Here is a 13066-nt window from a genome sequence, read left to right as displayed (position 1 = left end):
AATAAATAAATAAATCTTTAAGAAAAAAGAGATTAAGACTTACCCAAACAAATAAAAACTGAGGGAATTTGTCACCACTAGACCTGCCTTACAATCAGTGTTTAGAGGAGTGCTCCAAATTGAAATAAGAACACACTGAACAATATGAAAGCATAAGAAAGCATAAATCTCACAAGCAAATGTAAATATATAGGTGTATAAGTATTAATATAACATTGATTATTTATGCATTAATTTATGTAGTGGATAAATTACTTATAATCCTAAAATAAAAGTTAGTAGGTAAAACTTTGTCAATGGATATACAATATAAAAATAAGCAGACTCTGCATACAAGAACACAATGTATATATGTTGAGGGGAGTAACAGTGTAATGTTTTTGTATGCTATTGAAGTTAAATTGTTAAAACTTAAAATAGAAGGTTATAACACAAGATATTTTATACAAGCCTTGAGCTACCCCCACCAAAACAACTATAATAGATACACAAAAGACAAAGAGAAGAAACCTAAAGCAAATCAATACAAAAAATAATCATTAACAGTAAAGACAACAAGAGAAGACAGGGTCAAAACAAATGAAAGACATAGAAAACAAATATCGAAATGGTAATAGTGAATCTTCACTTACCAATAATTATTTTAAATATAAATGGATTAACTTCATCAATCAAAAGACATAGAGTATAAGACTCTAGCTCCGTCCATGTCATTGCAAATGGCAAGATTTCATTCTTTTTTATGGCTGAGTAACATCCCATTTTATATATATATATATATATATATATATATATATATATATATATATATACTTCTTCATTATCCATTCATCAGTCAATAGACACTTGATCTGTTTCCATATATTGGCTATGATAGGTAATGCTGCTATAAACATTGGGGTGCATATACCCCTTTGAATTAGTATTTTTGTATTCTATGGGTAAATACCTAGTAGTGCAACTGCTGAATCATAGTGAAGTTCTATTTTTAACTTTTTGAGGAGCCTCCATACTTTTTTTCAGAGTGGCTGCACAAAATTGCATTTCCACCAACAGTGTGGGAGGATTTCCCATAAGTCAGTTAGAGAAAGACAAATATATGATTTCACTCATATGTGGAATTTATTTTACAATAAATTTATTTTTTATTAAAAAAAATTATTTTTTATTGGTGTTCAATTTACCAACATACAGAATAACACCCAGTGCTCATCCCGTCAAGTGATCCCCTCAGTGCCGTCACCCATTCACCCCCACCCCCCGCCCTCCTCCCCTTCCACCCCCCCTAGTTCGTTTCCCAGAGTTAGGAGTCTTTCATGTTCTCTCTCCCTTTCTGATATTTCCCACACATTTCTTCTCCCTTCCCTTATATTCCCTTTCACTATTATTTATATTCCCCAAATGAATGAGAACATACAATGTTTGTCCTTCTCCGATTGACTTGTTTCACTCAGCATAATACCCTCCAGTTCCATCCATGTTGAAGCAAATGGTGGGTATTTGTTGTTTCCAATGGCTGAGTAATATTCCATTGTATACGTAAACCACATCTTCTTTATCCATTGATCTTTCGATGGACACCGAGGCTCCTTCCACAGTGTGGCTATTGTGGACATTGCTGCTAGAAACATTGGGAGGCAGGTGTCCCGGCGTTTCATTGCATCTGAATCTTTGGGGTAAATCCCCAAAGTACAATTGCTGGGTCGTAGGGCAGGTCTATTTTTAACTCTTTGAGGAACCTCCACACAGTTTTCCAGAGTGGCTGCACCAGTTCACATTCCCACCAACAGTGCAAGAGGGTTCCCTTTTCTCCGCATCCTCTCCAACATTTGTGGTTTCCTGCCTTGTTAATTTTCCCCATTCTCACTGGTGTGAGGTGGTATCTCATTGTGGTTTTGATTTGTATTTCCCTGATGGCAAGTGATGCAGAGCATTTTCTCATGTGCATGTTAGCCATGTCTATGTCTTCTTCTGTGAGGTTTCTCTTCATGTCTTTTGCCCATTTCATGATTGGATTGTTTGTTTCTTTGGTGTTGAGTTTAAGAAGTTCTTTATAGATCTTGGAAACTAGCCCTTTATCTGATATGTCATTTGCAAATATCTTCTCCCATTCTGTAGGTTGTCTTTGAGTTTTGTTGACTGTATCCTTTGCTGTGCAAAAGCTTCTTATCTTGATGAAGTCCCAATAGTTCATTTTTGCTTTTGTTTCTTTTGCCTTCGTGGATGTATCTTGCAAGAAGTTACTGTGGCTGAGTTCAAAAAGGGTGTTGCCTGTGTTCTCCTCTAGGATTTTGATGGATTCTTGTCTCACATTTAGATCTTTCATCCATTTTGAGTTTATCTTTGTGTATGGTGAAAGAGAGTGGTCTAGCTTCATTCTTCTGCATGCGGATGTCCAATTTTCCCAGCACCATTTATTGAAGAGACTGTCTTTCTTCCAGTGGATAGTCATTCCTCCTTTATCGAATATTAGTTGACCATAAAGTTGAGGGTCCACTTCTGGGTTCTCTATTCTGTTCCATTGATCTATGTGTCTGTTTTTGTGCTAGTACCACACTATCTTGATGATCACAGCTTTGTAGCATAACCTGAAATCTGGCATTGTGATGCCCCCAGATACGATTTTCTTTTTTAAAATTCCCCTGGCTATTCGGGGTCTTTTCTGACTCCACACAAATCTTAAAATAATTTGTTCTAACTCTCTGAAAAAGTCCATGGTATTCTGATAGAGATTGCATTAAACGTGTATATTGCCCTGGATAACACTGACATTTTCACAATATTAATTTTGCCAATCCATGAGCATGGAATATTTTTCCATCTCTTTGTGTCTTCCTCAATTTCTTTCAGAAGTGTTCTATAGTTTTTAGGGTATAGATCCTTTACCTCTTTGGTTAGGTTTATTCCTAGGTATCTTATGCTTTTGGGTGCAATTGTAAATGGAATTGACTCCTTCATTTCTCTTTCTTCAGTCTCATTGTTAGTGTATAGAAATGCCATTGATTTCTGGGCATTGATTTTGTATCCTGCCACGCTACCAAATTGCTGTATGAGTCCTAGCAATCTTGGGGTGGAGGCTTTTGGGTTTTCTATGTAGAGTATCATGTCATCCGCGAAGGGGAGAGTTTGGCTTCTTCCTTGCCAGTTTGAATGCCTTTAATGTCTTTTTGTTGTCTGATTGCTGAGGCTAGGACTTCCAGTACTATGTTGAATAGCAGTGGTGAGAGTGGACATCCCTGTCTTGTTCCTGATCTTAGGGGAAAGGCTCCCAGTGCTTCCCCATTGAGAATGATATTTCCTGTGGGCTTTTCGTAGATGGCTTTTAAGATGTTGAGGTATGTTCCCTCTATCCCTACACTCTGAAAAGTTTTGATCAGGAATGGATGCTGTATTTTGTCAAATGCTTTCTCTGCATCTAATGAGAGGATCATATGATTCTTGGTTTTTCTCTTGCTGATATGATGAATCACATTGATTGTTTTATGAGTGTTGAACCAGCCTTGTGTCCCGGGGATAAATCCTACTTGGTCATGGTGAATAATTTTCTTAATGTACTCTTGGATCCGATTGGCTAGTATCTTGTTGAGAATTTTTGCATCCATGTTCATCAGGGATATTGGTCTATAATTCTCCTTTTTGGTGGGGTCTTTGTCTGCTTTTGGAATTAAGGTGATGCTGGCCTCATAGAACGAATTTGGAAGTACTCCATCTTTTCTATCTTTCCAAACAGCTTTACTAGAAGAGGTATGGTTTCTTCTTTAAACGTTTGATAGAATTCCCCTGGGATGCCATCTGGCCCTGGACTTTTGTGTCTTGGGAGGTTTTTGATGACTGCTTCAATTTCCTCCCTTTCTTGGTTATTGGCCTGTTCAGGTTTTCTATTTCTTCCTGTTCCAATTTTGGTTGTTTGTGGCTTTCCAGAAATGTGTCCATTTCTTCTAGATTGCCTAATTTATTGGCGTATAGCTGTGCATAATATGTTTTAAAAATCGTTTGTATTTCCTTGGGTTTGGTAGTGATCTCTCCTTTCTCATTCATGATTTTATTAATTTGAGTCTTCTCTCTCTTCTGTTTGATAAGGCTGGCTAATGGTTTATCTATCTTATTAATTCTTTCAAAGAACCAACTCCTGGTTTGTCGATCTGTTCCACAGTTCTTCTGTCTTGATTTTGTTGAGTTCTGCTCGAATCTTTATGAACTCTCTTCTTCTGCTGGGTGTAGATCTATCTGCTGTTTTTTCTCTAGCTCCTTTACGTGTAAGGTTAGCTTTTGTATTTGAGTTCTTTCCAGTTTTTGAATGGATGCTTGTATTGCGATCTATTTCCCCCTTAGGACTGCTTTTGCTGCATCCCAAAGATTTTGAACGGTTGTATCTTCATTCTCATTAGTTTCCATGAATCTTTTTAATTCTTCCTTAATTTCCTGGTTGACCCTTTCATCTTCTAGCAGGATGGTCCTTAACCTCCACGTGTGTGAGGTCCTTCCAAACTTCTTGTCGTGATTTAGTTCTAATTTCAAGGCATTATGGTCTAAGAATATGCAGGGCACAATCGCAACCTTTGGTATCGGTTCAGACCCGATTTGTGACCCAGTATGTGGTCTATTCTGGAGAAAGTTCCATGTGCACTTGAGAAGAATGTGTATTCAGTTGAGTTTGGATGTAAAGTTCTGTAGATATCTGTGAAATCCATCTGGTCCAGTGTATCATTTAAAGCTCTCATTTCTTTGGAGATGTTGTGCTTAGAAGACCTATTGAGTATAGAAAGAGCTAGATTGAAGTCACCAAGTATGAGTGTATTATTATCTAAGTATTTCTTCACTTGGGTTATTAATTGGTTTGTATATTTGGCAGCTCCCACATTCGGGGCATATATATTGAGGATTGTTAAGTTCTCTTGTTGGATAGATCCTTTAAGTATGATATAGTGTCCCTCTTCATCTCTCACTACAGTTTTCAGGGTAAATTTTAGTTTATCTGATATAAGGATGGCTACCCCTGCTTTCTTTTGAGGACCATTTGAATGGTAAATGGTTCTCCAACCTTTTATTTTCAGGCTGTAGGCGTCCTTCTGTCTAAAATGAGTCTCTTGTAGACAGCAAATAGATGGGTCCTGCTTTTTTATCCAGTCTGAAATCCTGCACCTTTTGATGGGGTCATTTAGCCAGTTCACGTTTAGAGTTACTATTGACAGATATGAGTTTAGTGTCATCATGATATCTATTCAGTCCTTGTTTTTGTGAACTTCTTCTTAAAGGGGAATTTTAAGAGTCCCCCTTAAAATTTCTTGCAGAGCTGGTTTGGAAGTCACATATGCTTTCAGTTGCTGCCTGTCTTGGAAGCTCTTTATCTCTCCTTCCATTTTGAATGAGAGCCTTGCTGGATTAAAGTATTCTTGGTTGCATGTTCTTCTCATTTAGGACCCTGAATATCTCCTGCCAGCTTTTTCTGGCCTGCCCAGTCTCTGTGGAGAGGTCTACTGTTAATATAATATTTCTCTCCATAAAAGTTAGCGATTTCTTGTCTCTTGCTGCTTTAAGGATCTTCTCTTTGTCTTTGGACCTTGCAAGCTTCACTATTAAATGTCGAGGTGTTGAAAGGTTTTTATTGATTTTAGGGGGGGATCTCTCTATTTCCTGGATCTGAATGCCTGTTTCCCTTCCCAGATTAGGAAAGTTTTCAGGTAGGATTTGTTCAAATACATATTCTGGCCGTCTGTCCTTTTCGGCGCCCTCGGGAACCCCAATTAAAGGTAGGTTTTTCTTCCTCAAACTGTTGTTTATTTCCCTTAATCTGTCTTCATGGTCTTTTAATTTTTGTCTCTTTTTTCCTCAGTTTCCCTCTTTGCCATCAACTTGTCTTCTATGTCACTCACTCGTTCTTCTACCTGGTTAACCGTTGTTGTTAGGACTTCTAGTTTGGATTGCATCCCATTCAATTGAATTTTAATTTCTGCCTGATTAGATCTAAATTCTGCAGTCATGAAGTCTCTTGCGTCCTTTATGCTTTTTTCTAGAGCCAGCAGTAGCTGTATAATAGTGCTTCTGAATTGGCTTTCTGACATTGAATTGTAATCGAGATTTTGTAGCTCTGTGGGAGAGAGGACTGTTTCTGATTCTTTCTTTTGAGGTGAAGTTTTCCTTCTAGTCATTTTGCTCAGTGTAGAGTGGCCAAAAGCAAGTTGTATTGGGAAAAGGAGAAAAAGAGAGGAGAGAAAGAAGGAAAGAAAAGAGATAAAAAAAAGGAAGAAAAAAAGAAAAAAGAAGAAAAAGAGAAAGAAAAAGAAAGAAAGGGAAAAAAGGGTGAGGGAAGCAAACAAATCAAAAGCAAAAAAAAAAAAAACATTCAAACAAACAAACAAACAAAAAAAACACAGGGGAGTATCTTCTGATTCTGTATACTTTAAGTCCCTTATCTTCCCCTGGAACTTGTCCTTCTAGCTGGTCTTCTGGGTGAGTGGCCTGTTGTGCTGATTTTCAGGTGTTAGCACATGGGGGAGCTGCTCTGCCCCCTGCCTGGTGCAGGGCTCAGTGGGGGGTTGTTTACCCCCGTGAGGCCCTAGGTGGAACATCAGCAGTGGCCGTGGCCAGCTCTGGAGCCTTGGATTCAGCCCCCGCAGTAACTACAGAGCTCTCCGTCTACAGCGCCTGGAGGCTCCGCGGCGGGTCCGCTGATCTGCTCAGCTCGGGGCAGGAGCGTCCTTGCTGTCCTGGGCCCTCCTGGCCTCTGCCTGTCCCAGGGGGAGGTCGGATCCTGCGTTGTGTCCCAGGCGCCCTGTGCTCCGGGGACTGCGCTGTTGGATTCGTGCTCCCGGCTGCGCAGCCGCCTCTCTGAGGAGCCGCCACCTGAGCCCCTACGAGCTGCTCCCGGAGCCACGCAGCCCCCTCCGCACGGAGCCTCTTCCTCTGCTGGAGCCGTCTCCGAGCTGCTCCGGTTCGCGCAGCACCCGCTCCGTGGAGCCGCCGCCCGAGCCCCTCCGAGCTGCTCCTGGGTCCAGCTGTGCGCGCTGCAGCCCTCAGGGAGCTCAGAGCACTCTCCCCAGGGCGCAGGTGTCTGTTAGTGTCCCATGGAGCCTGAGGGCATCCCCGCCCTCCTGAGGTCCTGCTCTAACTCCCTGGAGCGCCTTTCCGCCCAGGAAGATTGGTGCAGCTCCTGCTTCTCCGGGACGGGGCTCTCCTGTTTGGGGATACTCGCCCCAGCCTTAGCCCGGCTCCTCGTGGGGCCCCTCCCCCTTGGATGCCTTTTGTTTCTTTATTTCTCCCCCCCCCCCCGTCTTCCTACCTTGATAGAAGCGCGAACTGTTCTCACTGTAGCATTCCAGCTGTTCTCTCTTTAAATCTCAGGCCGAATTCGTAGATTTTCAGGATGATTGGAAGGTTATCTAGGTAATTTGGTGGGGACAGGTGATTTGGGGACCCTACTCTTCCGCCATCTTGCCCCTTCTCCTCTATGTGGAATTTAAGAAACAAAATAAATGAGCATTGGGGAAAAAGAGAGAGAGAGAGAGGCAAACTAAGAAACAGATTCTTAACTTTTGAGAATAAAGTGATGGTTATCAGTGGGGAGGCGGGTGAGGGGATGGGTTAAATAGGTAGTGGGCACGTCACAAGGAGTGCACTTGTGATGAGCCCCGAGTGTTCATGAGAGACACAGAAAGAAAGGCAGAGACATAGGCAGAGGGAGAAGCAGGCTCCCTATGGGGAGCCTGATGTGGACTCAATCCTGGGACCCCAGGATCATGCCCTCAGCCAGAGGCAGATGCTCAACCACTGAGTCACTTAGGCATCCTGAGCCCCGAGTGTTGTATGGAAGTGTTGAATCACTATATTGTACACCTGAAACAAATATTACACAGTATGTTAACTAACTAGAATTTAAATAAAAACTTTTTTAAAAAGAAGTGGACTGGCTGAATGCATAAAAAAATAAGATCCAGAAATATGCTATCTACGAGAGACGCCCTATAGAGTTAAAGAAATCATGGGCTGACAGTGAAGGAATGAAAATAGATTTTTTAAAAGGTTTATTTATTTATTTATTTATTTATTTATTTATTTATTTATTTATTTATTTATGATAGACATAGAAAGAGAGAGAGAGAGAGGCAGTGACACAAGAGGGAGAAGCAGGCTCCATGCCGGAAGCCCGACTCGGGACTCGATCCCGAGACTCCAGGATCGCGCCCTGGGCCAAAGGCAGGCGCTAAACCGCTGAGCCACCCAGGGATCCCCTGAAAATAGATATTTTATGCAGATGGTAATCAAGATAAAGCAAGAATAGCTATATTTATATCAGACAAAATATACTTTAAGACTAAAACTGGGGGCACCTGGGTGGCTGAGCCTTTGCCTCAGGTAGTGATTCCAGGTTCTGGGATCCAGTCCCACATCAGGCTCCCTGAGAGGAGCCTGCTTCTCCCTCTGCCTCTGCCTCTGCCTGCCTCTGTGTGTCTCTCATGAATAAATAAATAGAATCTTTTTAAAAAGATGAAAACTGTTTTTAGAGACAAAGAAGGGCATTATATAATGATAAAAGGGTCAATTCAACAGGAATATATAACAATTATAAAAATATATGTAGTCAATTGATGTACCTAAATACATAAAGCAAATAATGAGAGATCTGAAAGCAGAAATTGACATCAATACAATAATTGTACGGAACTACAATACTGTACTTACAATAATGTATAGAACAAGCAGATAGAAAATCAACAAATAGTTGACTTGAATAATACTATTCGCCAAATGGGCCTAACTAACATATACAGAAATTTCCACCCAACAGCATCAGAAGACACATTTTTTCCAAGGGTTCATGGAACATCCTCCAGGAGAGATAAAATGCTATGCCACAAAACAAGTCTTAACAAATTTCAGAAAATAGAAATCATTCTAAGTAAGTATCTCTTCTGACCATAATGGAATGAAATAGAAATAAATAACATCAAGAAAATGGGGAAATTCATGAATACATGGAAACTAAACAGCACAATCTTTTTAAAAAATATTTTTATTTATTCATTTATGTACTTTCTACACCCAACGTGGGGCTCAAGCTCACAACCCCAAGATCAAGAGTCAGATGCTCTTTTGACCAAGGCAGCCAGGTACCCCTAAATAGTATGGTTTTGAACAACCATTGGGTGAGAGAGGACATCCAAAGGGAATTTTAAAGTATCTTGAGAAAAACAAAAATTGTGTCTGTCTGCAGATGATACAATCATATACATAGGAAAACTGAAAGAATTAACAAATTTTTAAGCTTTAATTTTAATTCCAATGTAGTTAAAATACAGTGTTATATTAGTTTCATTGATACAATATAGTGATTCAACACCTCCATACATCACCCAGTGCTCATTATCACAAGTGCCTCCCTTAAGCCCCTTCACCTACTTAACCCATTTCCCACCCATCTCCCCTCTGGTAACTATCAATTTGTTCTCTATATAGTTAAGAGTCTGTTTCTTTATTTCTCTCTCACTTTTTCCTTTGTTTCTTTGTTTTGTTTCTTAAATTCAACATATGAATGAAATGATATGGTATTTGTCTTTCTCTGACTAAATTATTTAGCTTAGCATTACACTCTCTAGCTCCCTCCATATTGTTGCAATGGCAAGATTTCATTTTTTTAATGAGTGAATAATATTCCATTGTTCATTCTTATCCATTCTTCTATTGATGGGCACTTGAAGCCTCAACAAAATTGTTAGAACTAATAAATGGATTCTGTAAAATTGCAGAATGCAAAATCAACATACAACAATCTACCAGGTTTATAATAATAAACAATGAACTAATTTTTTGTATATTTTTATTGGGGTTCAATTTGCCAACATATAGTATAACACCCACTGCTCATCTCATCAAGTGCCCCCCTCAGTGCCTATCACCCAGTCACCCCAATCCCCACCCACCTCCTCTTTCACTACCCCTTGTTTGTTTCCCAGAGTTAGGAGTCTCTCATGTTTTGTCATGATTTTTCCCACTCATCTTCTCTCTTTTTCCCTATCATCTCTTTCACTATTTTTTTTATATTCCCCATATGAGTAACCATATACTGTTTATCCCTCTCTGGTTGACTTACTTCACTCAGCATAATACCCTCCAGTTCTATCCACATTGAAGCAAATGTTGGGTATTCGTCATTTCTAAAGGCTGAGTAATATTCCATTGTATATATAGACCACAGCTTCTTTATCCATTCATATTTTGATGGACACTGGGACTCCTTATACAGTTTGGCTATTGTGGATTTTACTGCTATAAACACTGAGGTGCAGGTGTTTTTCACTACATCTGTATCTTTGGGGTAAATCCCCAGTAGTGCAATTGCTGAGCCATAAGGTAGCTCTACTTTTAACTCTTTGAGGAACCTCCACACAGTTTTCCAGAGTGTCTTACCACTTCACATTCCCACCATCAGTGCAAGAAGGTTCTGCTTTCTCCACATCCACTCCAACATTTGTTGTTTTCCATTTTGTTAATTTTCGCCATTCTCACTGGTGTGAGGTGGGATCTCATAGTAGATTTGATTTGTATTTCCCTGATGGCAAGTGGTGCAGAGCATTTTCTCATGGGCTTGTTAGCCATGTGCATGTCTTCTTTGGTGAAATTTCTGTTCATATCTTTTGCCCAATTCATGATTTTAAAATGGGCAAGGGATCTATATAGACATTTTTCCAAAGACATAAAAATGGTTAACAAGTACATGAAAAGGTGTTCAACATCACTAATCATCACTAATGCAAATCAAAACCACAAAGATATTTTATCTATTTTACCCATCCCCATGATGGGTATTGAAGATTGCACTTTAATTGCACTTTTTTTTAGTCATGATGAGCACTCGATGATGTATAGAATTGTTGAATCACTATATTATATACCTGAAACTAATATAACACTGTATATCAACTACACTGGAATTTTTAGAAAAGCACAGATTATATATCATCTCAACTCAGAGTTGCTATTATCAAAAAGACAAGATAACAAATGTGGGTGAAGTTAGGGAGGAAAGGAAACCCTTATGTACTGTTAGTGAGAATGTAAGTTGATGCAGTCACTATGGAAAACAGATATTCCTCAAAAAATTTTAAATAGAACTCTCCTGTGTTCCAGCATTCCCACTACTGGATATATAGCCAAAGGAAATGAAATTGAGATCTCAAAGAGATATCAGTATTCCCATATTTATTTCAGCATTATATACAATAGCCAAAATATGGAAACAACCTAAATGTCCCTCAAAAGATGAATGGATAAAGAATGCACACACACACACACACACACACACACACACACAATGGAATATTATTCAGCCTTTTAAAAAGGAGGAAATTCAGGGCACCTGTGGTGCAGTCAGTTAAGCATTGGACTCTTGGTTTCAGCTCAGGTTATGATCTCAGAGTCGTGAGATCTTAATACTTAAGAGATCTTAAGACTCTCTCTTCTTCTCCCTCTGCCCCTCCCCCTCTCCTTTGCTCACTTTCTTTCTAAAATAAATAAATCTTTAAAAAAATAAAGAGAGGAAATTCTGCCAGTTGCAACAACATGGATGAACCTGGAGTACATTATTTTAAATTAAATAAGCCAAACACAGGCAAATACTGCATGATCTCACTTATATGTGCAATCTAAAATAGTCAAACTTTGGGCACCTGGGTGTCTCAGTAGGTGAAGTATCTGCCTTTGACTCAGGTCATGATCCTGGGGTCCTGATATTGAGCCCCTGCTCCCTGACCAGCACTGTCTGGATCTGTGGTGGCAGGGTAGCACCTCTGGCCTCTGAGCCACCCTCAGCATCTCTGCTGACCTCTGAGCCCCCTTGGAGTCATTTTTCCATTTTGTTGAAGAATACACATGTTCACAGCCCAGTAACTCTGTCAACCTGTTTTCTGCCTATAGAATCTCCAAAGTCTGAGAGTCTTTCTTCATTTGGTCCTATGTCTGACCCTTCAGTACAAGCTAGCAATGTTTCTGCTGAGATATTTATTGGATCCATGTGTCACACATCTAATCCCTCCAGCAAACTGAGTGCCACACTCTGTCCAGCCACACTCTGAGTGCTCTCTCCAGATCACATTTTCTCATGTTTTGCAATATATGTAGACTAATAATTTCCCAGATCTTCAAATTCTGGTGACTTTTTGCTAATAGTTCTGGAATGGACTGAACCTTACACATTGTAGGAGAGCTCACTTGTGATTCTGTAATGAAATGATATGTTTTGGAAGTTGTCTCCTCCACTAGACTATGAACTCCCTGGAGGCAAGAAATTTGGATCATTTATCTGTATGGCTCCAGTGCCTTGTATCATAGATAAGCCAAACACAGGCAAATACTGCATGATCTCACTTATATGTGCAATCTAAAATAGTCAAACTTTGGGCACCTGGGTGTCTCAGTAGGTGAAGTATCTGCCTTTGACTCAGGTCATAAGACACAAAGTTGTCTTAGTAACTACTGGAGGAGGAAAGGAGTTTGGAAGGAAGGTAGGAACATACTTGTAGAGTTATAATTTAGTGGCTTGAGAAGTAGAAAGGTGTTGGGAGCTCAGACTGCCAAAGCCAAGACTTTGTCACTTCCTCGGGACTCTTCACCATCTACTCTGATTTTCTTTTTGCTTTGTCAGGGTCTAAGCATGCAAGAAATATTGCAGTCACAAAGTGATGTCAAATCAGGTGAGCTTTTAGCTCATCAAAGTAGCTTTTCCTCTGGAAGCTTCCTAGTCAATCCAACAGCAGCACATGATCAGCATGACAGAAGGGGGAAGGAGGGATCAGAGTGCCATGTATAGGCTATGGTTTAAATGGCTAATTCCTCTAAATTAATCAAGGCTGAATACTTAACGTGCTAGAATCCTCAATAGCTCTCTGTATATATAATGGACCACTGTCAGCTGGCATCAGGGAGAATATATTGTTCTTTTTAAAGCATTGTTAGACCTTTACAAACCCTACCTATTATAAATATAATCCATTATTTATTGTCAAGAACAAAAAGCTAAATGTGTACACCTATGTCTACACTTGAGAGGAAGGCATAGAGGGGAAAAAATCAA

The 13066-nt window shown here is 39.8% G+C and overlaps 1 protein-coding gene across 1 annotated transcript in view; it reads left to right on the top strand.

The window, feature by feature from the left end:
• The window catches only part of DGKK (diacylglycerol kinase kappa), a 188082-nt gene that overhangs the window by 77705 nt on the left and 97311 nt on the right, over positions 1-13066 (top strand). The gene's annotated exons all lie outside the window — the stretch shown is intronic.

Source organism: Canis lupus, chromosome X (genome assembly GCF_003254725.2).
Source record: "Canis lupus dingo isolate Sandy chromosome X, ASM325472v2, whole genome shotgun sequence".
NCBI lineage: Eukaryota > Metazoa > Chordata > Mammalia > Carnivora > Canidae > Canis > Canis lupus.
The sequence above is the reverse complement of the archived record's forward strand: the minus strand, read 5'-3'. Positions and strand labels throughout refer to the sequence as shown.